Source organism: Solanum dulcamara, chromosome 5 (genome assembly GCF_947179165.1).
Source record: "Solanum dulcamara chromosome 5, daSolDulc1.2, whole genome shotgun sequence".
NCBI classification, from domain to species: Eukaryota; Viridiplantae; Streptophyta; class Magnoliopsida; order Solanales; family Solanaceae; genus Solanum; species Solanum dulcamara.
This window is the reverse complement of record NC_077241.1, coordinates 41,363,348-41,388,038: the sequence shown is the minus strand read 5'-3', so window position 1 is coordinate 41,388,038 and position 24,691 is coordinate 41,363,348. Positions and strand designations below refer to the sequence as shown.

The following is a 24,691-nucleotide window of genomic DNA, read 5'->3' as shown; positions in this document are numbered from 1 at the left end:
GGAAGAGCTAGACGGGATCTTGTTGTGTTCAATAGATAGGTAAGAGTATATTGGTGTGTCCTTTCATAGGATTTAATGCAAATATGGATGTAGAGATGCTAAGGTAGACGTGAAATTTATTAAGTGATCTTGACTTCAAAGTATCCATAAGAGGGTTAGAATGGTAGGCTTAAATACGTGATCGTCGCTATGTGGGTGATTGTAATGGGCTATTAATGACTTTTTGTTAAGGGATTCAAGTGAGTATATTAAAATAGTTATAGAACTAGGCTTGAATGTAGTGTTGATGGGGGTGAATGTACAATGTATTGGGTTTTTATTTATTAGGTCTCGAGTTTGTTGAATATGGTAGTAAGGGGTAGTACTTTTGGGATAGATTTTGCTATAGAGGTATAGGGCACTAAGGCATTTTGGTAAGGTGGCCTATGAACTTGATTTTTCATTGGAGTTAGCTTTGGTTCATCCGGTATTCCATATAATTATGTTAAGAAAATGTGTAGGTGATCCAAGTTCCATTGTGCCCTTGGAAATAGTGAATGTTGAGGAAACTTTGACCTATGAAGAGGTCCCGATAGAAATTTTGGACTAGCAAGTCAATAGGTTAAGGAACAATGAAGTTGCATCCATCAAAGTCCTTTAGAGGAATCAACAAGTCGAAAGTACTACATGGGAAGTAGAAGCAGATATTATGAAGCGATACTTTCATCTCTTTTACTCTAGTCAAGCCTAAGGTATTAAGTTATCCATGTTTAATTACTTGAAATCCTTGGATTTCGACTTTTATTGTCATATGGACGCACAATCATGAAATGTGTTGTGAAAGATGCCTTAAATTGCACTAATGAATTCATGTTCGGTTGTTAGTTTACACTCTACTCTAGTCAAGCTAAGTCTTGTCCCATTCGAGGATGAATGTACCCGAGGATGAGATATTGTAACACCCCAAAAAAATTTCTTAGCTAAGATTGATCCACCCTAAATATGTTTATGGGGTTGTACTTATGATTCATAATTGTGTGCATGCGTGGATGTTAATTCTTTAGTGTAAGAAAAGATTTGGAGATAAATTAAGGTCATAAGGATCCTCTAACACAAAGTCGAATTGAAAGCTTCTTTACCAATTGAGTTTTGGTAAAAGATATTACTAGGTCATCATCAAATGACCATATCTCCTAGCATATAAACAACTAAGTGGCCCATGACCCATCAAATTAAAGTTCTTTGAGTCATCTTTCCAACGACATCAAGTTTTGTAGCAATTGGAGTTTGGAGAAAAATGTTATGTCTACTTTACTAGAAGAGTACGCGCCAAGTATGCATCGTGAACTTGGCCAATCTTGAAAAAATGAATTGTGGGGGGACACCACCGCATCGCTGATCTATTCCCATCAAGTTTAAAATTTAGCAAAAATTTCCAATTTCAAGTAAGGGCAACTTGGACAATTCTCTAAACATATATAGTCGGGCTTGGACGTATTTTAGGGACATTTTCCACTCTTTTGCCTACCCAAAACCCTAAACTTCATTCTTCTCCCTCCTAAAAAATTCCTCTCAAACCCAAGGGATTCAAGGCTCCTTATTGAAGACCAAACATCAAGATTTCTTCAAGCTTTACTCTAAGGTATATGGGCTTTTTTATCTATGGGTTCTTCTACCTGTGGAGTCCCAAAACCCTTTCCAATAAATTCCTTTGAATGCAAGTATTAATTCTTTATGGGTACTTCAAATTTTCTCTTACTAGCATGAAGCATGGCTGAAATTGTGGTTATTGACTCAAATTACAAGAAATTGATTACTACCTATGAATACCCTAATTTCCTATTTTGGGTTTATGAATTTTCAAATGGGTCTTGTTCAGTCCTTCTCAAATTTCTAGATTATGGTTCCAATTATTGATATTATGTTCAAGTAATCATATATTACTACTCAATTGCATGAATTGTTTAATTTCAAGTAATTTCCTATCTGGGCTATTATGAGTCGTTGAAATGAATGGCGGGTTATTCAAAGTATGTTTTGAATTGACTCAATTGATAATGTTTATGCTTGGTTCTTTTGAAAGACATGTTAGTAAGATGAATTGAATAAAATCCAATTTCAATGAAGTTTGACTTAAAAGCTTTTGACTCCAAATGAATATTTATGAAAGTAATGTCTATGATCAAAAGGGAATCTTATGAAATGAAAGAATGATGAAATGATATGAATGAAGGATTCTTTATGTAATAAGGACAATTCTTGCATATTTGAATCACTAAATATTTTAAGGACCTATTGTACCAAATGATGATTTGACGTCTCAAAATACATGTATATTTATGATAGTATGATTTACTATTCCGTGGGATTTGACTTAAAACCCAAATTGGGAATTGCGGTGAAATTTGGTAAGCAAAACCTAGTAAAAACCCCTTATCTCATTAACTATGTGCCACCATAGGAGCCCTTGTAGGATTTTTATTTAGGCTAGTGGATCCACGAAAGCCCTCTAAAGTTAAAGTTAAAGAATGAATGTAAAATTGTCGGAGTTCTACCTTGGAAAGTAGTATCCCCTCTTCCAATGTGGATGTTGAATTCCATGTTATAGTTCACATGGTCTTATTGTAGATTATATTCATCTTCCTACATATGTATGATTTAAATTCTATCTACTTGATCTCATTTACGTACTTTACATTTAAATTTTCTAAATGTTTTACATTTTATTGCATGCATGCATACTTAGTACATTCAAAGTACTAATGCATACACTTTTGCCTACATGATATCACCATGTAGAGACCGGTGCTCCTCCTTTTTCTTCTCCTCGTGGCTAGTTGAGATTTCGTTTGAAGGCTACTTTGGTGATTTCTCATGTTTTGGGAACAATACTCCTTTATCTTTCTAGATTATGATATATTGAGACCTCTAGACACTTACTATGGAATTTTATTCTATTTTGATTGAGGGTGAGCTAGGGACTTGTCTTAGCCCCCGCTAAATCTAAATGTTAGAGGTATTATTGGACATATGTAAGTTGAAAATTTTCTATTATGGTTCCCATTTCAATATTTGCCATAGTCCCTCTTTTCCCTTGTTTCCGCCTATTTATTTATTGTCATTACGTATGAAAGGCTAAATAAATGTTAAGAGGCTTGTTTGAGGTACCTTTGGGTTCCTCATTTGTCGTGTCACTTCTAGGCGCTAGGCTTGGGTTGTTACAGTTTTAGAGGCTTCATAGACTTGACAGACAGAGTTTGAGTTCTTTCAGTTATTTTAGAGAATATGTTTTAAAACATCTTGTATCTATTTATTGAGATTCTAAGACTTATTTTGAGAAGTATAAATTACCTACTTTGTATGCCCACCTGAGTTACAATATTTGTGAATTAAATATTTTGCTTAGGGGTTAGTCAGGCCAAGGGTTCTTTTGGATACCAGCAATGGTTCTTGAGTGTCGGTCGCGCCTAGGGTGTACACTCAGGGTGTGGCATGGCTTAAGTTAAGAAATAAATTGACCAATATGCACTGAAGTTACTACCTTTCCATTTAATGACTGGCTAATTAGGAAATTGAAACTTTACTACTTTGGTTCTACAATCGATTGATGCATAACATATATTTAGCCAATCCATGCTAAGAATAACATTAATATCAAGCATGTCTAGATCTATAAGATAATTGAGGTAATTTTCTAAAAAATTGAGATCTGGCAATTTCTATATATCCATCTAGCTAAAACTAAGTCACCAACCAGAGTAGAGGTTGAGAAAGACTCTAATAAGATTTTGGGAATGACATCGAATTTTAGAGCAATGTAAGGAGTCACAAAGGAAATATTTGCTTCTGGATCTAACAAGGCACAAACATTAAACAAAAAGGCTCATAACATACCATTGATCACATTAGGGGAATCCTCTTGATCCTGTTGAGTCTTACACGCGTAAGACCTGTCTTGGCATTGTCTGCCACCAAAACCAGAAGAGGTACCCTATTGAGTCGGGTGACTTGCTAAAGCACTAGGCTGAGTCTACTGACGAACATTTATACCTTTGCACTGGGTAGATGGGAGATCCCTCAATCTATGACTCATATTACCATAACCAAAGCATGCACCTGAACTGGCTAAGCAATCTCCCGAATGGTGCTTCCCACACCCCCGACATGCGGGGAAAGTCTAACCTCGAAGAGTACCCTTGAAGCTTAGGGTTAGGCACCTTATCCTTGTTGAACTTCTAAATCAGACCAGTGGATGAAGTCAGGATAGAGAATTACTATCTAAACTGAGAACGACCACCATCATAGTATCTTTGATGAGAGTAGTCACGACTATTGGTCCAACCTTCTTAGTCTCCCTAGATTTTTCCTGAAACTTTTGCTCTTCAATTTTTTCATCATGAGCCATCAACCTCTAAATGTCTATTTCCTTAATCAACGTGATGGTTATACATTCTTGAACCACCATTTTTGAAACTCAGGAAACAAACTTGCTCATCCGATATTCCAAAGGATTCGTCCTTGTGAAGTCTTGAACCCCCTCAACATACTCATGAGGATCTTTATCCACTTAAGAACTATGATATTCCAAAGGATTCGTCCTTGTGAAGTCTCAAACCCTTGTCGGTATCATACCCATATTTGGGTTCATGGGAGCTATAACCTCACGATTGGATTAAGCATTCATGGCTTTGGAAAGCACTTGGAAAGCAGCTCTAAACTTGATATGAGTGACTTTCTCATCCAAAGGATCAATCAGAGCTCGAGGTGCTTGTTGCTCCTAATCTTGATTCCTTCTCATGGGATCTCTTCTTGGAGAGGTATGATAATGAAATGTATAGAATATGAGATAGAAGGAAACCTTATAGAGTTCTACTGTATCGCATCGCAATCAAAATCTCGAAGGAACCCTACCAAGCCTCTTAGCATATCATTCATAAGCATACATAAGGTAGATAAAGCAGTAAATCTAAAACATAGAAGAAGAAGTAAAGTCTCAAAATGAAATTCTCAATAGAAAAGAGTAAATACCAAATGGAAAGACAACATATACCCCATCAATATCTAACATGCCTCAACTAGTCTAGATGGGGCCGTAAGAAAAGCTCCTAGCTCACCCAAAATGAAAAGATAAAGTCATAATGAAAAAAGTGAAACTCATGTTGGTTGTGCCCTCGGATCATGAGGACTCATCAACCAAGTAGTGATATCAATAATTACCTCTAGCCACGAATGGAAGGAGGAGCATGATCGTCGAACCTTACATTATGATAAAATGTAGGCAAAAGTATGCGATAGAACATGGAATGTACTACGTATGTGAGAAGAATGAATGAACAATGATAATGGGACATAAACAGTATGAACATGGGATGCGTGACCAATATCTTAAAATATAAGTAAAACCTTAAAAACATTTAAATATTATAATCAGGTGGTCAATGCATCAAAACATCATCACGAGAACTTACACCTTTTCATATACCTTGGTTTGGGATAAAACCTTTAAATGAGATATAAGACCATGCGAGCTATAACATGGATTTTGATGTAACTCCCACATCGAGAAGGGAGAGGCTACTTTGCCAAGGTAGACTCTGTGAGAACATCATAATTTATATGTGCCACTAGCTAGGCCATATTGGCATAGAAAACCTACACGGGCAACGTAGTTAGGGATTAAAGGTTTCTACTATAATACCCTTGGGTTGCTACTTGGCTACTAGAACAAACCCCACCTTAAATTCCAATCGGTGCTTAGTCATTATCCCAACGGAAAGTCATAAATCACAGTTATTAACATCATTAGTAAAGAAAATAATAGATATCAATATTCATCATAAAATTATCATAAGAGTAGCTCAATAATATGATTGATTCATAAGAATCCATGAGTCAGTAAAAAAGGCCTTGCACCTCTTTAACATGAGTGTTGCGAAAAAACCATCACAACCTTGGCACTTCTCTTGAAACAACATTGAGTTCATAGTTCATCATCACTCATTACTTTCATGAGTCTTTCATAAACCTTGATAATAATTCATAGTTCATTCATATAAATCCTTTATAAATCATGATCATAAATCCTTTAAAACATAATTGAAAATAACATATAGTATAGGTTCATGATAAACAACTTGGAAACATGCAATATTACTTGAATTATGAATAATTTGATCAATAATCATAATTAAGTTGACCCAATGCAACTCCATGAAAATTAGGGCTTAGAAGAAGAATTCATAAAAGGGAATTTAGAGAAAATATTGGAACTCCATGGATCAAAGGATTCATGCATGAATTTCTACATACCTTAGTCTATACGATCCCTAAATGCACTTGAATAGGAGGCTTGAACTTGAATTCTCTTAGAAACCTTGCTTGGGGAAGAAGAAGACCTTAGGAGAGCTTTTAGAGAGAAGATTTTGTAATTTATTGTTAAGGTGAGAATGAGGAATTTCGGAGAGTTTGGGGTAGTTAATAGAATAGGATATATAGAAAAACCATTCAAATACATTAATAAGACAATAGGGAAAGGACCAAAACACCTCTAGCTTAACTGATCCAGGCGATTGGATGGGAGGCCATTAGGGCTAGTAAAGCTCACCATGGGTTGTGGTGAGGGTCGTGGTCTTGAGGACTGGACTGGCCTAGGAGGGGTTGACTTCCATGGAGGTCAGCACGGTCCGTAGAGCCTTTCATGGTCGTATCTAATATAAGAGGTCTTCAAAGGTCAAGTCCACGAATGGGTCTTCAATCTGTAGAGTCCACTATGACTCATGGACGCTTTCCCCCTTTTTCTTAAGTTTCCAAAGCTCCAACATGGTTCCCTTCACAGACCGTAGTGGCTTACACGGTCTGTGTACCCCTCCCGTGAAATCCATCTTGTGCACAAAAGCTGTGATTTTTTGGGAAATGCTTTTAAACTCTATTTCTCCAACTTTCCATCTTCCGGGGCCTCACAATATCTCCTCCTTGGGAATATTCATCCTCGAATGGACTCAAACTAGCATGAATGGAATCTAAAAGAGAGATAAAAACCCAACATGAATGCAAAATATATCGACAATGCATAAAAACATAGAATGTTCAATCCTAAGCTAAAACATGACTTTAAAACTTATTCCATGAACATGAATGCATGTGGAAACATGAGAATGACTGAAATACATGAATTTGATATAGTGAATCATGAAGGAACGAAATAGCTCAACTAGGAATGAAATAAAAGAGATAAGGATATCATGACATCATATAAGCTTCAGCTTCCCATGTAGCACCCTTAACCTCCTGGTTCCTCCAAATCACCTTAACGGAAGTTATTTCTTTGTTGCTCAACCTTATAACTTATCAGTTTAGGATCTCAACTAAAACCTCATCATAAGATAGACTCTCTTTAACACAAATGCTTTCCATAGGCATAATAGAGCTAGGATGACCAACAAACTTCCTCAATAAGGACACATGGAGCATCGAATGCACCGATACCAACTTTGAAGACAAATCCAACTCATATTTCACCTTGCCAATCCACCTCAAAATACGATATGGGAATACATAATGGGGACTAAGCTTCCCTTTCTTACTAAAATGCATCACACCTTTCATGGGTGAGATTTTCAAGCAAACTTTATCATCAACATCAAACTCAAGTTTCCTTCTCCTCACATCCGAATAGGACTTTTGCCGACTCTGGATAGTCTTAAATCTTTCTCAAATCAGCCTAACCTTTGCCATAGTACCTACACCAACTCAGGCTGAATCAATGAAACTTCACCAAAATATATCAAAAGGAAACCAATACCTCCTACCATATAAGGCCTCACATGAAACCATCTAAATGTCAGAATGGTAACTGTTATTATAAGCAAACTCGATCAATAACAAATGATCATCCCAATTTCCTTTGAAATCAATCACAGTAGCGCTCAACATGTCTTCCAAGGTCTGAATAGTATGCTCAGCTTGACCATCTGTCTGACGGTGAAAAGATGTGCTAAGCTTAACTTGAGTGCCAAGACTTTTTCGAAGGACCTTCAAAATTTAGATGTAAACTAAGTACCACGGCCTGAAATGATAAAAAACAGAATACCATGAACTTAATTAACTCATAAATATAAAGTCTAGCATAGTTTGAGTTGAATAGAAAGTCTTAACAAGAACAAAATTAGCCGACTTAGTCATTCGATCAACAACCACCCAAATCAAATCATGTTGCCTATGGGTATGAGGTTTTCCTATAATGAAGTCCATATTCAGGGCTTCCCATATCCAAGAAGGAATCTCAATATATTGAGCTAAACCTTCTAGTTTTTTATGCTCAACTTTCACTTGTTGATGTTAGGATATTTGGCCACAAACTCTGCAATATTTATTTTCATGTCATTCCACCAATACACTTCCCTCAAATCTATATACATCTTTGTGGAACCTGGATGAATTGAATACCACGAACTATGAGCTTCAAAAAATATCATTTTTCTCAAGCCATCAACATCAAGAACACATAAATGGCCTTGATATTTAAGAACACTATATCCCCCTTGAGAGAAAGCCTCAAAGACTTTTTAGGCAACCATTTTGTTTAACTCAACCAAAGTAGATCATTATATTACTTAGCCTTAACATCCACCAAAAGATAAGATTCAGAACCATTTTCCACAACTATACCACCATCCTCCGAATCAACCAACCGAACACCCAAACAGGCTAGCCTGTGAATATAATGGACTAGAAACTTATTTTCATCCTCAATATAGGCAACACTATTCATGGACAACCTACTAAGAGCATCACCAACCACATTCCCCTTACCTAGATGGTAAAACGCACTCATATCATAGTCCTTCAATAACTCAATCCATCTTCTTTGACGACAGTTCAAATCCTTTTGGTTGAACAAATTTTCTAAACTCTTATGATCCTTAAATACATCAACATGGATAATATATAGATAGTGTCTCCAAATGTTCAAAGCAAATACCACCACCACTAACTCCAAGTCATGAGTCGGATAATTCTTTTCATGCACCTTTAGTTACTTAGAAGCATAGGAAATCACCTTACTATTTTGTATCAACACTCAACCAAGACCAACCCTTGATACATTAGAATAAACAAAAAAACCCATCAGAACCTTCCGATAAAGTCATCACTGGAGAGGAGGTAAGACTATATTTAACTCTTGGAAACTTTTCTCACATGCCTTAGACTATTGGAATTTCACCTTCTTTTAAGTCAAACCAGTCAATGGCGATGCAATAGAAGAGAATCTTTCCATAAACGCTCTATAATAACTGGCTAAATCCAAGAAACGCCAAGTATTGAAAAGAGACATAGGTTTAGGCCAATTCTCTACCTCTTCGGTTTTCTTACGATCCACCATAATATCATCACCGAAGAGAATATGGCTAAGGAAAGAACCTAGGCTCAACCAAAACTCACACTTGCTAAACTTAGCAAATAACTAATGATCATTGAGGACTTGAAACACAATCTTCAAATAATTGACATGCTCCTCCTCACTTCAAGAATAAACAAAAATATCTTAAATAAACACAATTACTAACATATTTAAATATTGCTTGAACACTCTGTTCATCAAATCCATAAAAGTTGTAGGAGCACTCGTTAGACTAAAAGACATAACCAAGAATTCAAAGTGACCATATCGATTTCTAAAATTTGTCTTCGGAATGTTATATTTTCTTACTCAGAGTTGATGATAACCTGATCGAAGATCAATCTTTGAAAAGTAGCTTGCTCCTTGAAGTTGATCAAATAATTTATCAATCCTTAAAATAAGATACTTATTCTTGATAGTGACCTTGTTCAATTGTCATTAAAGAACCAGCCTTCTTCCAAACAAAGAGAACTAGAGCATTCCAAGGAGAAATACTAGATCCCATAAAACTATTACCAACAAGTCCTTCAATTGATCTTTCAACTCTTTAAGTTATGTCGGGAGAATTCGGTAAGGAAGAATAGATATAGGTTAGATATTGGGAATAAGATTGATGCCAAATTATATTTCCCTTTTAAGAGGGATACATGGAAGGTCATCGGGGAAACCTTTTGAAAACTCATTAACAATTGAAACTGACTCTAAAGTAGGAGCTTTGGAATTTGTATCTCTTACCCGGACTAGATGATATATGCAACCTCTGGAAATTATTTTCCAAGCTTTAAGGCATGAGATGAATTTACCATTAAACAAGGAATTGCTACCTTTTCATTCAAGGACTGGCTTATTAGGAAATTGAAACTTAACCACACTAGCTCTACAACATAAAGAAGCAAAATATGCATAAAGCCACTCCATACCAAGAATAACATCAAAATCATTCATATCAATCTCTATAATATCAATTGAGGTAAATTTATGGAAAATTGAAATTGGGCAATTTCTATAAACTCTTTTAGCCACGACTGAATCACCATCAGGATTATAGACCAAAAAAGGCTCTAACAAGGTCTCAAGACCAACAATGAATTTCACAGCAAGATAGGGAGTAATAAATGATAAAGTAGCACTCTGATCTAATAATGCATAAATTTCAAAGTCAAAGACTTTCAACATACCAGTCACCACATTAGGAGAATCTTCTATCAGTCACCACATTGAGAGAATCCTCTAACCCTTGACAAGTTGAAAGGTCATAGAATTTGTTTTGGCGCTGACCGCCACCCAAAATAGTACCATGTTGATCTGGTCGGCTCGTAGTTGTCTGAGCCTGAGGTCTAGAACCACCTTTATAATCCTTTGCCTGATGAACTAGTTTACCACACTTATAACATGAATGCAATCCCGCCAAGCATTCTTTCTTGTGGTTCCTTCCACACTTTTTACATGGAGGGATTACTTGACCACTCAGGGCTTCTTCTTGAACCTTAGGATTGGGTACCCTATCCTTGTCGAACCTTAGAGGCAGAGTGTTTGAAGAATTTTGGCCAGAGTATTTTTGAAGGAGTTGAGGACATCCATCATTTTCGGACTTACCATATGAGAAACTACCACCATCGGGTCGAGCCCTCTTGGATCTCTTCTATATCTCTCCTTTATCTTCTCCTCCTCTATTTATTCGGCAAGTGTCATGATCCTCGAAATGTCCATCTTTTTTATTAGCATAGTGGTTTTATATTCTTTTACCACCAAATCAAACACACCCAAAATAAATTTGCATATACAAGCCCTAGGATCGGTGACCATGAAAGGAGCATATTTTGACAACTTAGTTAATTTAAACGCATACTTCTTCACACTTATATTACCTTGTTGCAAATTGATGAACTCTTTAACCTTTGCTTCCCTTAACTCCAATAGAAATAAGCAGTCAAGGAAAGCACTCTTGAATTTTTCACAATCAATGGAACCATCATCTTTATCTCTTTTATCTTTCCATTGATCATACAAAACTTGAGCCATTCATTTGAGTTGATACGCTGCTAAGTCCTCCTTCTCCACCATACTAATACCCATGATCTCAACAATCTTGCATATACCTCAATAAACTCTTATGGATCCTCTTCCACCTTAGAACTATGAAACTCGGAAGGGTTCATCCGAGTGAAGTCACAAACTTTGCTAGCCACTATACTCATATTTGGGTTCATGGTAGCTACCATATCACAATTGCTAGTTCAAATAATCATTTGGAGCTTGTTTATCCTCCTCAACATTCCTTTGGATAGGAATTCTTCATGGAGGCATAGTTTTAAAATTGCAAAGAGAAAGCATTAGAGGAAGAAACCTTAGAGTTCAACTCTATTGCATGATAAGATCATGAAATAAGTGATGTTTTTCATAAGACACATCATAGACTCTTATTCATATATGGTGCACTTCACAGCGATGAACAAAACTCCACTCAATGTGGCATGTTAGATCCCTATGATACTTTAAACATTTAGCTCTGATACCAAGTTTGTCATTATCCAAGCTAGGCCATAGGTGTGACACAGTGATTGGAATCTCAAAGGACCCCAACCAAACCTCTTAGCATATCATTCTAGAGCATACATAAGGTAGATAAAGCAATAAAGCTAAAATATAGAAGTGGAAGAAAAGTCTCAATATGAATAGTCACAATAGAAAAGAGTAAATATCAAATGGAAAGACAAGATAGACTCCATGAAAATCTAACATGCCTTTACTAGTCTAGATGGGGCATAAGACAAGCTCGTAGCTCGCACAAAATGAAAAGATATAGTCATAATGAAAGAAAGTAAAATTCATATTGGTTGTGCCCTCGGATCATGAGGACTCACCAATAAAGTAGTGATATCAATAATCTCTAGCCACAAATGGGAGGATGAGTATGATCGTCAGATCCTACATTATGATACAATGTAGGAAAAAGCATATGTTAGTACATGGAATTCACTAAGTATGTGAGAAACATGCATGAACAATGATAATGGGACATAAATAATATGAACATGGAATGCATGAAAAATATGTTAAAACATGAGTAAAACCTTAAAAATATTTAAATATCATAATCATATAGTCAATGCATTAAAACATCATCATAAGAACTTATATCTTTTCGTATACCTTGGTGTGGGATAGGACCATTAACCGACATATAAGGTCATGCGAGCTTTATCATAGAATTTGATATAACTCCCACATCGATAAGGGAGAGTCTATTTTTCCATAGTACACTCCGTGGGAACATCATAACATCCTGAGTTGTATATGGATCTACTAGCTAGGCAATATTTGTATAAAAACCTATAAGGGCGACGTAGTTAGGGACTAAAGGTTGTTACTAGGATTTTGTAAGACCCAGATGTTGGAAGACCAAACAAAAGAAAATGATGCGGGAAAAAATTGTAGAAAACTATTGGTGTAGGCTCCTTCAAGCCTACCTATGGACCGTAGGATATTCTATGGGCCTTAGGAAGGCAGACGTAGGAAGCCCATCACTAAGATAAATTTAGTGTCAGGGAAGAGCCTAGATTGATGAGACATAGCAAGTCCTACAAGCCATAGGTGGCTAATCGTAAGTGGCCTAAAAAAATTAGAAATTTTTCTAAGTGTAAGGTTGACCTATGAAGGGTCCTTACAACCTGTAGGACCATTGACAAGCCATAGGTAAGACCTATAGAAGGGTTCCTGAAGTTGGAAAGTTTGTGAGTTTTGAAACTTTTCCTATGAACATGCAGAATGGTTCATAGGTGGATAAACGACTTGTAACATCAACTCATAGGTAGAGGTTCAGAACTCAGGTTTTTAGGTTTTTAGAGGTTGCTAGGACAATAGGTCTTGATAACCCGTAGGAGTGTTGACAGCTCGTAGGTTGGTCTCGTAGAATGGGTTCCTAAGTTATAGATTTTTGGCTAAGTGTTGAGAGTCATTGATGACCCATCCCTTTGATCCATTGATTGACCTACGACCCATAGATACCCTCGTGGATCAATCCGGCAAATTTAATGAAGGGTATTTTGGTTTTTTCCCACTATTTTATCAATGTGCATGGACATTTTTAGGGTAGTATACCAAGCCTATAACTACTTATATCCTTTAAATTATCACTATTCCCTCTTATTTTCTCAAATCATTGTAACGCATCAAGGATTCTCTCCCAAAAAGGCACTTCTTCTTCATCAAGCTAGGTTTTTAAGGTTCAAGCTTCTTCTTAAAATTTCAAATTGATCTTCATCAAGGTATGTGGGAATTCATCCATGGATCCTTTCCATCCATGGAATCCCAAAGTTTTTTCACTATTTTTTTATCAATTTCAATTCTTCAAATTCTAGGGTTTTGATCAAATTGCATATGGGACAACTCAATTATGATTTATTTCAATTATAATAGTCTATTCATGCATGATTTAAGTTAAATTACATGTTTTCAATAAGCTTTTCAATGACCCATGCATTATGCTATGAATTTCATTTTCAAGATATAAATTTATGATCAAAGAATTATGGATGATTTATGAATGATTAAGAAAGTTATGTATTATGATTCAAGTATGTTTTCAAGTATAAAACCATAAATTGTGAAAGGTTTTCTCACAACATGCAAGTTATGATGACTTGGATGCTTAGAAAGCTAAGTATCCACAAGTTCAAGTTATGATCGTGGTTTCAGGGAGCTATTTTTATGATGTTGAATTGATTGATTTAAGTTTTCTAATGACTATGTTTTATGTATTCCATTGGGATTAACATAACACTAATCGAACTTTATAGTGAGGATCCACGAGGGAACCATAGTAGCAACCATTAATTCCAAAAATACATGCCACCATAGTATTTGCCTTTATATCTTAGCTAGTGAATCCACATAAAGCTCATGATTATGTTATATTTATGATAAGGAGTTTATCTTATAAATTAGCATCTCTCTTCTCAGTGCGGGATTTACATTAGATTTCATGTTATAGCTCATATGATCGTAAATTTTGTATAAGGTTAATAACCCATGATCTTATTATAATGTTTTATGATGTATTGGCCACATGATTATGATTTACAAATGCTTACAAGTTCCCCTACTCATATTTTAAGATATTGGTTATGTGTCACGACTCGACCTAGGGCCTCTTCGTAACATGGGGATCAGGATGCGAGGGACCCCAACCATAAGCCATCTTATCATACATCGCATATATAAGGTACAGAACAATATAAGCAAAAGTAATCACAAGTGGGGAACAGGGCTAAGGGAAATCAACAAAATAGATGTCCAAAGAGACTACACCATACAACGTCTATACATGCCTCTAGTTAAACCTTTGACGGGGGCTTAGGACAAGCTCCTAGCTCACCCTCCCAATAGAATAAATGTCTAACAATAGTAACATGAATAAAAGTCTCGTCCTCGGTAGAATGAGGACTCACCAACTCCTTGGAGATCTAAAGAAAACTATAGCCATGAGTGGGGTAGTGATGAGTGTCGTTCGGCCCTACATTATGAGAAAATATAGGAAAAATATGTGTTAGTATGTTTGAATGTACTAAGTATGTGAGGTATGCATGAATAAGTAAAACAACATATCAATATGCCATAGGATGCATAATGAACATGGCTATAGATTAAAGCAATTTAAAACATATGAAACTCATAGTCAATATAGCTAATAAAACTTCAGCTTTCAACTCATACCTTGATATCATAAAGCTTAACTTGAACTTGAAATTATGAGAGATAAGACCTTTAACCAACAAATAAGACCATGCGAGCTACTACATAAAATCCAATGACTTCTTAATTGAGACAGGTCAGTAACTCCTGCATCGAAATAGGGGAGGCTACCTTGCCAAGGCATACTCCAAAGATAACTCAACTCAACTTAACTGGGTTATGTTGATCCACTAGCTAGGCCATGAAGACAACCTACGTGGTCAACGTAGTTTGGGACTTTAGGTTGCTACTTGGATTCCCTTATATAACTAACTATGTTATCCCATCGAACCCCACCTAGAAGTCCTCTCGGTGCTTAATCAAAATCTCAAAGAAAACTCATAAACAAGATCATAACATAGTAGGGAAAGATAGTAACTTCCTATCAATCAATCCTTAAAACATTTAGGAATAGTTCATCTAACTTGGTGATTCATAAGAATCTATAACTTCGATGAGAATTTTCCTTATCACCATCTCAAGCATCTAATGATCTTAACTCTGATCACTATCTTAATCTTTAACTTTAAAATCATAATCTCAGGTGTAACTCATTGAAAACTATCTTTATAAATTATTTAACTCATGATTAATTCATAAAATCATCTTTACTTCATAATCATAACTTGAAAATAAAGATTTATGCATGGGTATCTATAATTCAACTTAAAATCATGCAATTTATATAAAAATATGCATATAAAGATCAGTGGTAACATTTGAAAATGAAATCAAATCAGTCTAATGCAATTCATCAAAACGAGGGTTCATAATCAATTGTAAATTGAATGAAAACTTGAAAAATCTTTGTGACTTGATGGGTGAAAAGGACCCATGAATCAATCCCCACAAACCTTTCTTGAAATCACTTAGAATTGAGAAGAAATATTGAAAAAATCTGGAAACCCTAGCTTGAATTTAGAGAAAAACCTTGAGAGACCTTGTGAGTTCTTTCCTTGGGAATTTTGAGAGAATGAATTGAAAAAAAAGGGATTTTGAAGAATAGAGTATTTATAGACTAAACTTGGCCATAAAAGTGTCTAGGTTCTTTGAACTGATTTTTGGAAAAGACACAATTGTCCTTCAATAAAATCTAAAAGTTGACCTTATGGACCCCTTTATATGAGTCATCTTTTAGATGACGAGTCATTTAAATGACTCGTCCTGCAGGTCTGAGAAATAGGTCTAAAATATATAGTTTCTGAATTTTAAAAATGGACAAGGCTTATGACCCGTCATCAAGGAAATGACCCATCTTTTGGGCTTCTCCTGCAGGTCCTAAAAGCCTACAAAATACAAGTCTCTAAAGTTTTGTGGTGGGTGGTTTTACGACCCTTCCTAGATTCTACTACCTGTCCTGCAAGTTCGTGGACTTGTCCCTGAGGGATCCTTGAAACTTGGCCTCTAAACTTAGCTTATGAGGGGTTTCTACGAGCTGTTATCTTGAGGATGACTCATCTTGAAAAGCCATAGAAGATCTCCTGAGGGCAACTTCAACTTTTGTTCAAAGGGTCACTCCACGACTCAACTTTACAAGCCGCAGGGATCTTACAATATCTCTCCCTTGGGAACATTCATACTCGAATGAGATTAACTTATCATAGGAAGGAAATAGAAAGAGGACTAAAAACCCAACATGAACATGATGATATATTACTATGCATGGAACATGAAAACTTTAACTTTACATAAAATCAACTTTTCTCATGAACATGCATGCATATGAATGACATAGGAGGAACTGAATACGTAAGAGTCCAACTAGCTTGAATAAGAACAACTTACTACTTCAGGCTTGAGTAGAGGAAAAGAGGTATGGGTATCATTTCATCATATCCGCCTCTGCCTCCCAAGTAGCGCTCTCTACTTGTTGATTCCTCCAATGCACATTGATGGACTTTGTTCCTTAACTTCTTAAATTTCCGGTCTAGAATTTCCATCGGTTCTTCATAAGTCAAATCCTCCTCAACACTTACATCTTTTAATAGCACAATGGAGTTTGGATCACCCATGAACTTCCTCAACATAGACACATGAAATACCAAGTGAACCATAGCTAATTCAAGTGGCATATCTAACTCATAAGTCACCTTGCCAATACGTCTCAATATCTTGTAAGGTCCAACATATCTAGGACTCAATTTACATCCTTCATGGGTGAAACTTTTAAATAGACCCAATCATCCACCTCAAATTTAAGCTTACTTTTCATAACATATGAATAGGACCTTTGAGCACTTTGGGCCGTCTTCAACCTCTCTCTTATGAGTCTTACCTTCTCCATAATATTGATAACCAAATCTGGACCAATCAAGGCCATCTCACCCACTTCAAACCATCCCACAGAGGATCTATATTTCCTCCCATACAATGCTTCGAAAAAAGCTATTCGGATGCTAGAGTGATAACTATTATAATAGGAAACTCAATCAATGGCAGATGTTCATCCAATTTCCTTTAAAATCAATAACACACGCCCCTAACATATCCTCTAAAGTTTGGGGATGAAAAATGGTACTTAGCTTATCCTTTGTACCGAGACTCTTCTGAAATGACTTCCAAAAGTGTGAAGTAAATTATGTACCTTGAGCTGATATAATGGACAAGGGCCCACCATAAAGACTCACCAACTCATGCAAATACAACTTAGCATATTCTTCTATGCCATAGGAAGTCTTAGCTGGTAGAAAATAAGCCGACTTGATAATCCAATCTACAATAACCCAAATGGAATTATGTTGCTTCTTAGTATGAGGCAAACCTGTTATGAAATCCATATTCACATCTTCCCACTTCCAAGAAGGAATTTCAATATCTTGGGATAGAACTCCCGGCCTTTGATGCTCGACTTAGACTTGTTGGTAATTTTGACACTTAGCTACAAACTCCGCTATATACTTCTTCATACCATTCCACCAATACACTTCTCTCAAGTCACGATACATCTTGGTGAAACCTGGATGAATCGAATATTAGGAACTATGGGCCTCATTCAATATCAATTCTCTTAACCCATCAATACAGGTACTCTCAAACAACCTTGGTAATGTAGCACACCATATCCCCCTTGGAAGAAAGCGTTAATGGTTTTTTTGGCAACCAACTTTTTAAGTCAACCAATATTGGGTCTTGGTCATGCTTGGCCTTGACGTCTACTACAAGAGATAATTCAGAACCAATACGAATAAGAACACCTCTATCATTAAAATCAACCAAACGCACACCTAAATGTGTAAATCTATGAACATCTTTAATTAATTCTTTATTATCTTCTTCAACATGTGCCACACTACTCATGGACAATCTACTTAGTGCATCATCAATCATATTAGCTTTATCTGGATAATACAACACATTCATATCATAATCCTTCAACAGCTCAAATCATCTCCATTACCGAAGGTTCAAATCTTTTTGCTTAAACACATATTGTAAACTCTTGTGGTCGGTGAACACATTCACATGGACACTATAAAGATAATGTCTCCAAATCTTCAAAGCAAACACAACTGCCGCTAGTTCAAGATCATGTGTTGGATAGTTTCATTGGTGCACATTAAGTTGCCTAGAAACATAGGCTATTACCTTACCATGTTGCATCAACACACAACCAACACCAACCCTTGAGGTATTACAATATATCACGAAAACTTCAGACCCTTCCGTCAAGGTCAAGATAGGAGCGGTAGTGAGAAGATCCTTCAATTCTTGGAAACTCTTTTCACATACTTCCGACCATTGGAACTTCACCTTTTTGAGTCAACTTGGTCAAAGGTGATGAGATATATAAAAATACCTTCCACAAATATCCTATAGTATCTGGCTAGGTTTAAGAAAATCCTAATATCTGAAAGAGATAATGGTCTAGGCCAATTTCTAAACACTTTGGTCTACTTAGGATCAACCATAATCCATTCACCAGACATAATGTGACCATGGAAAGCCACCTCCATTAACCAAAACTCACATTTATTGAACATTGGAAATAATTATTTGTCTCTTAGAGTTTGCAACACAATACTCAAGTGACTTGCATGCTCCTTCTCATTCCGAGAGTAAACTAAAATTTTGTCGATGAATACAACCACAAACATATGTAGGTATTGGTTCAACACCCTATTCATTAAATCCATAAAAGCCGCAGGAGCATCAGTCAAACCAAACAACATGACTAGAAACTCATAATAACCATACATCGTCCAAAATGGAATTTAGAGAATGTCACACTCCTTCACCCTCTATAGGTGATAACCAGAACTAAGGTCCATTTTGCAGAAGAAAATTTTCCCCTTGCAATTGATCAAACAAGTCATTTATTCTCAGAATTGGATACTTATTCTTAATGGTTACCTTATTTAATTTCCAATAATGCATATACGTAGTGAACCATCCTTCTTTCGGGAGCACCCCATGAGAGAATACTTGGCCTAATGAAACCCTTATCTAACAAGTCCTTCAACTGATCCTTCAACTCTTTTAACTCCACCGGAGCCATCTAGTAAGGAGGAATAGAAATAGGTTGAGCGTCACGACCCAACTCTGTAGGCCGTGATTGGTGCCTAACTTGGACACCCATACATACCCTTATCCCCACTGAGTATGTTAGTAGAATAAACAAATACAGAAATCAAAAGAGATCGCTAGAGAGCGCACAAAAATAGATGTAACACACGAAGGCCGTTAAGGCCATCACGGAACACAAAGCCCAAAACACATATACAGAACCTACAACACAAGTCTACAAACCTCTATAGAATGATAGCATAATCATATGACGGGATAGGGACCCATCGTACCCTTAACCATCACGTATAATTATACAACAGAAAAGTTAGAAGCAAAATAGGGCCCCGGACAAAAGAGCACTGCCAACCAATAGGGTGGAGACCTAAGCGAGCAGATCAGCAAACCGAGTGTCTGTACCTGTGGACATGAATGCAGCCCTCAAAGAAAGAGGGTCAGTATGGACAATGTATTGAGTATGTAAAGCATGGACTGTAATAGGTAAAGCCATTACCAGAAAAGAAGGTGCAAAAATGAGCAAATATCCAGAATATCAAAATACTTTTCATAACCATAGATAATGTATGTAGAAAAATATATGCCATATCTGACCTCATTATGGGACTCGGTGAACAAATTGTGGTCGCCGTCCTGTCACTAGCGTCACAGCACATTATAACTCCAGAGTAGGGAATATCTCCCTAACAAATCATATCATATCAGATGGTCATATTAGATCATATCATATCATATGTGTATATGGCACATCATAACTCCACAAACCCCATGTATAGAGCGTACCTTCCCCCTCATATTGGGGCACGGCGAATGATGCAGAGAAGTACGCATGATAACAAAACTTGACTCGAGCTCGGTGAAGGAAGCATTGAGGCATCCACGATTGAGTAGTGAGAAACTAAATGCACTTTAAATCATTTTTGAGACTCGATGGAGTTAACAAAATGAGCTATTATTCAAAAATCAAGATAAGAGTTGTATCAAGTACCTTTTGAATATCACTATGAGTTATATCAAAATTGAACTTTAAGAATCATATACACGTATCTAGGTACGATAAAATAACCTTTGGAAAATTAAGAAGTTGGCCATCCTAGCGGCTCTACGAATAGGAAATTCCTTGGAATCATATAAAAGTCATATACTTGTTTCATAAAAACCATTCCAAAAAGGAAGATTAGCTTTATATACTTATGTCAAAACATGCCAAGATAAAGAATAAGCTATACTTATGCCAAAGACATGCCAAAAGAAGGAACGGTTAGCTTTACATACCTCTTACGGATTACTCCTAATACGTTCGCCTCGTCGTCTCTTGAACCTATTTAACTTGAAAGTAATACTATGGTTAATGACCTTTCACTTTCCAATTTTAACTCTACAACCAAGTCTCCATAGAGGTCATTTCCTTATTCATTTCCCTCGACTAGTTCATTACTAGTTCTTAAGTTACCGAAAATCGGATAGCATCTCCCCTATGACTTCAACATCCAAGAGATTTCAACTCGGACACCATGTCAACAACCATACCAACAAAAACAACCAGAAGCATATATACAAGTAAATCACTTCAACCTTACACAATACAAGCACCAAACAACTAGCTCCAAACTACGATACAAAAATAGAGTTTTTAATCTTTATTTCGCAAAATCTTTAACCATACCAAACGGAGGTTCGTGTGGCTGCAACCAGAAGCATACACAACTTGTTAAAACACTTTGAAGCCCTGAAACACGCAACCCAACCATCTGTACCTGCAGCACCACTACTCGACTTTAATATAATGCTAGTGACATCAATTTAGTTTGTTTCTAACATCAAGTATCCTTATGAAATTTCTCCACTTCCCTCATTAAAGACATGTAATATAATTCATAACATCATCATAAACTCTAGTTCAAAAGAAAAAATTTTACCTTACCTGAAACTCACCAAAACTTGCCGGAACTTGCTATGAAATTTCCTTTAGCGCAACTGAAACTTCACGACTGTTTGTTAACATTTTGGGGATGCTACAAACCATAAATTTATATTACCAATACCTTGATAACATCATGGTATACCCTAGATAATTAATTCGTGGAGAAAAATCAGAAACTTACCTCTTTTCCTCTTCCCAAAACCATAGGTCTCTCTCTTTCTCTCTTAAGATTTCTCCTCTCTTCTTTTCTCTCTAGAATTTTTTTGAATTTGTTGGAGATAAGGATTACTTTTTGATAAGAATGAGTCATCCAATATATATATATATATATATATATATATATATATATATAGGCCACCTTAGGAGGTGACACGTGTCAACCCCTAAGTGGTGACACATGTCAAGCCCTCATTAGGCCAACACACCCCTTCCTCCAATCATGGGCTGCCATGTAGAATGTGGGGGCCCAACCCCCTTTGCTCCAGCTTCTTCCACATGGCACTCTCTCATGATGCTATGTGTCACTCTCTCATGCTACCACATGGCACCTTCTTTTCCCCCTCGTGGGTTCGTAATCTCTTCTTCTTTTACGACTCTATGTAATTCTTGCTACGTAAGCTTGGTACATACTCAAGTAAGTATGTAAAATTTCCAAGTTGGTAGCTTATGTATGCAACACATCCAAAGTAATAGCTTACACAAGTAATTCGGGTCCTACGACTCACTACTTGGCCTCCAATTCATTTTGGATTCCTATAACTTTATTTCTGATCTTCCCTGCCATGGGGTATCACATTCTCCTTTCCTTAGAGTTGTTTGATAGCGTTATAGCTTATCCGTCTCACATGGTAACTTCTAAGAATCTTTCAAGAACTTAGGAATCTTTCAAGAAACTTAAGAAGTTTTTAGAAGATTTAAAAAACTTTAGGAAACCTTAACAAACTTAAGAGGCTTACGATCCTTCCATGAAACTTAAGATCCTTTCAAGAGACTTAAGAACGCGTTCCAAGGTAAAAAAGTATGAGGTGTAACATCCTTCCCCCTTTAGAACATTCGTCCTCAAATGTAAACCAAAACCTTCCTTTGGATCTTATACTGACTATATGGAGAGTTTCTCTATCCCATTGCCATAACATATACTTTCATCGAGCAATCAATATCAGAGTTCGAAAGGTTAGAATTATTTGTAGACATAGGGAATAGGTATGGATAGTTGTGTTTCCTTTCCTCTTTCACTTCCCGGAGGGTCACCCATCCTAGTACTACTCTTGCCCAGGCACGCTTAACTTCGGAGTTCTGATGAAATTCGATGTGTTAGTGCTGGTATAATCGCATCCATCCCTTAAGGTCTCCACCAATGGTTCCTCACATGGTCTCAGATACCGCGACTTCTATTTGTTTATTGCTGGCCTCGAGATCTCATTTGAAGTTTAAGCGTTCCTATTTACATATGATAGCGTCAATTAATTTTCTCTTACGCTTGTATTTCTATTGTCCACTTCCCCTCTTTTATGGTGTACCCATGTCCTCCTCTATATATTTTCAACTATTCACGCGCAAATGATTTTGTTCCAACCCTTTAACATACTGCACCATGTCTACACCTTCTGTTAGATCATCTATACTTTAGGTTGCCCCTATAAGAAACCTTAGTACAATCATGGGGTGCTTAGAATTCTTGATAAATAGTACACACTCTAGTCCAAGTACTGGTACTCGAGTTATATAACTAATATAGTATTTTAGCCGAAGCCATATTTCATTTATCCCAATCAGTATGTTACTAGTGCTTATAATCATGTACGATTCTCCATTCGTGGCACTTATACTCTGATGATGTATTTCACGTTTTCTTATCACCTCTCTTTTGTTTTCCAAAGGATACCACTTGTTCCTTTAATAATTTTATAATGCCTCAGTTGTTTTGCAATTTTCCATTCCCTATCCTTGAGGGATCCCACTATTTCCAAAGTGGAGGTACATATACACACTACCCCTTTCTGCTTTATGAGCTTTCATCCTTATTGTGTACCCGATGCTAACTCTTAATCTTACTCACAATCACATTCTTTAGTTACTTCTTTACTAGGCTCTACGTACTTCCATGATGATCTTCATTATATTCACACTATATTCAGCTCATGGTCAATCCCGGAGGGTAATATTTCTTAACTTTTATTCATGATCCTTACTTTGGACTAATTCCACCTAGTAGAGCAAGCATACTTAACTCCTTATCCTTCCTCATCATTCTCATCCTTAATACTTCGCAGGCTGTCTTAAGACATTCATATCCATCACCATTCTTCTCACCATATCAGTATTGACCTTCTACTTGCCACCCATATCGCAATTAACTTATTTCCCAAAGTCAGTTGTACTCCTAGTTTAGTCGGATCTTATCGTTACCGTGGATACGATCTCTCAAGATATATTACAACCTTATAGCTCATTCTCTTTCTATTTCCAAAAGAATTTTGGCATAGTTTCCTCTATATTCCTTACTATCCCAAACCTGCACTCAAAAAATACCAATAATGCCTCATAGGACCAATATATATATATTCATATCACAGCCTCACAGGGTGCCCAATATCAACAATAGTATAAAATAATGAACTTACCTCGTATGTCCAACTCGAACTGCACCCGTTACACTTTCTTGTCTACTTTTTCTTTCAATTTTTAACTTTACATTTTAATCATATTTCAATCTTCTTACCTTACCCAGCATGCCTCTTTCGCACCATTACTTACTTGTATATTATGTAGCTTCCAATATTATCCATCACTTTCTTCTATCGATATCGTTCTTCAGCTAAAACCAAAGGTTAGAAAAAAAAGGAATTTCATTTCCTATTGCTCGGATCTATCGCACGATCTAAGACAAGAAAGTGTAACGGCTCCATCACGTATAATTATACAATAGAAAAGTTAGTACCAAAATAGGGATTTGGAAAAAAGAGCACTACCAACCAACAGGGTGGAGTCCTAAGTGAGTGGATCAGCAAACCAAGCGTCTATACCTGAGGGCATGTAATGCAGCCCCCGAAGAAAGAGGGTCAGTACGAATAATGTATCGAGTATGTAAAGCATGGACTGTAATAGGTAAAGCCATTAACAGAACAGAAGGT

The 24,691-nt window shown here is 36.5% G+C and overlaps 1 long non-coding RNA gene across 1 annotated transcript in view; it reads right to left on the bottom strand.

Annotated features, from left to right (window-relative positions):
* Window positions 1–14,869: 14,869 nt before the first annotated feature.
* Window positions 14,870–24,691, bottom strand: part of LOC129888285 (uncharacterized) — a 33,460-nt gene continuing 23,638 nt past the window's right edge. Inside the window, exon 4 of the long non-coding RNA XR_008766613.1 lies at window positions 14,870–14,894. This is a non-coding gene — a long non-coding RNA (uncharacterized LOC129888285). The remainder of the gene's footprint in view (window positions 14,895–24,691) is intronic.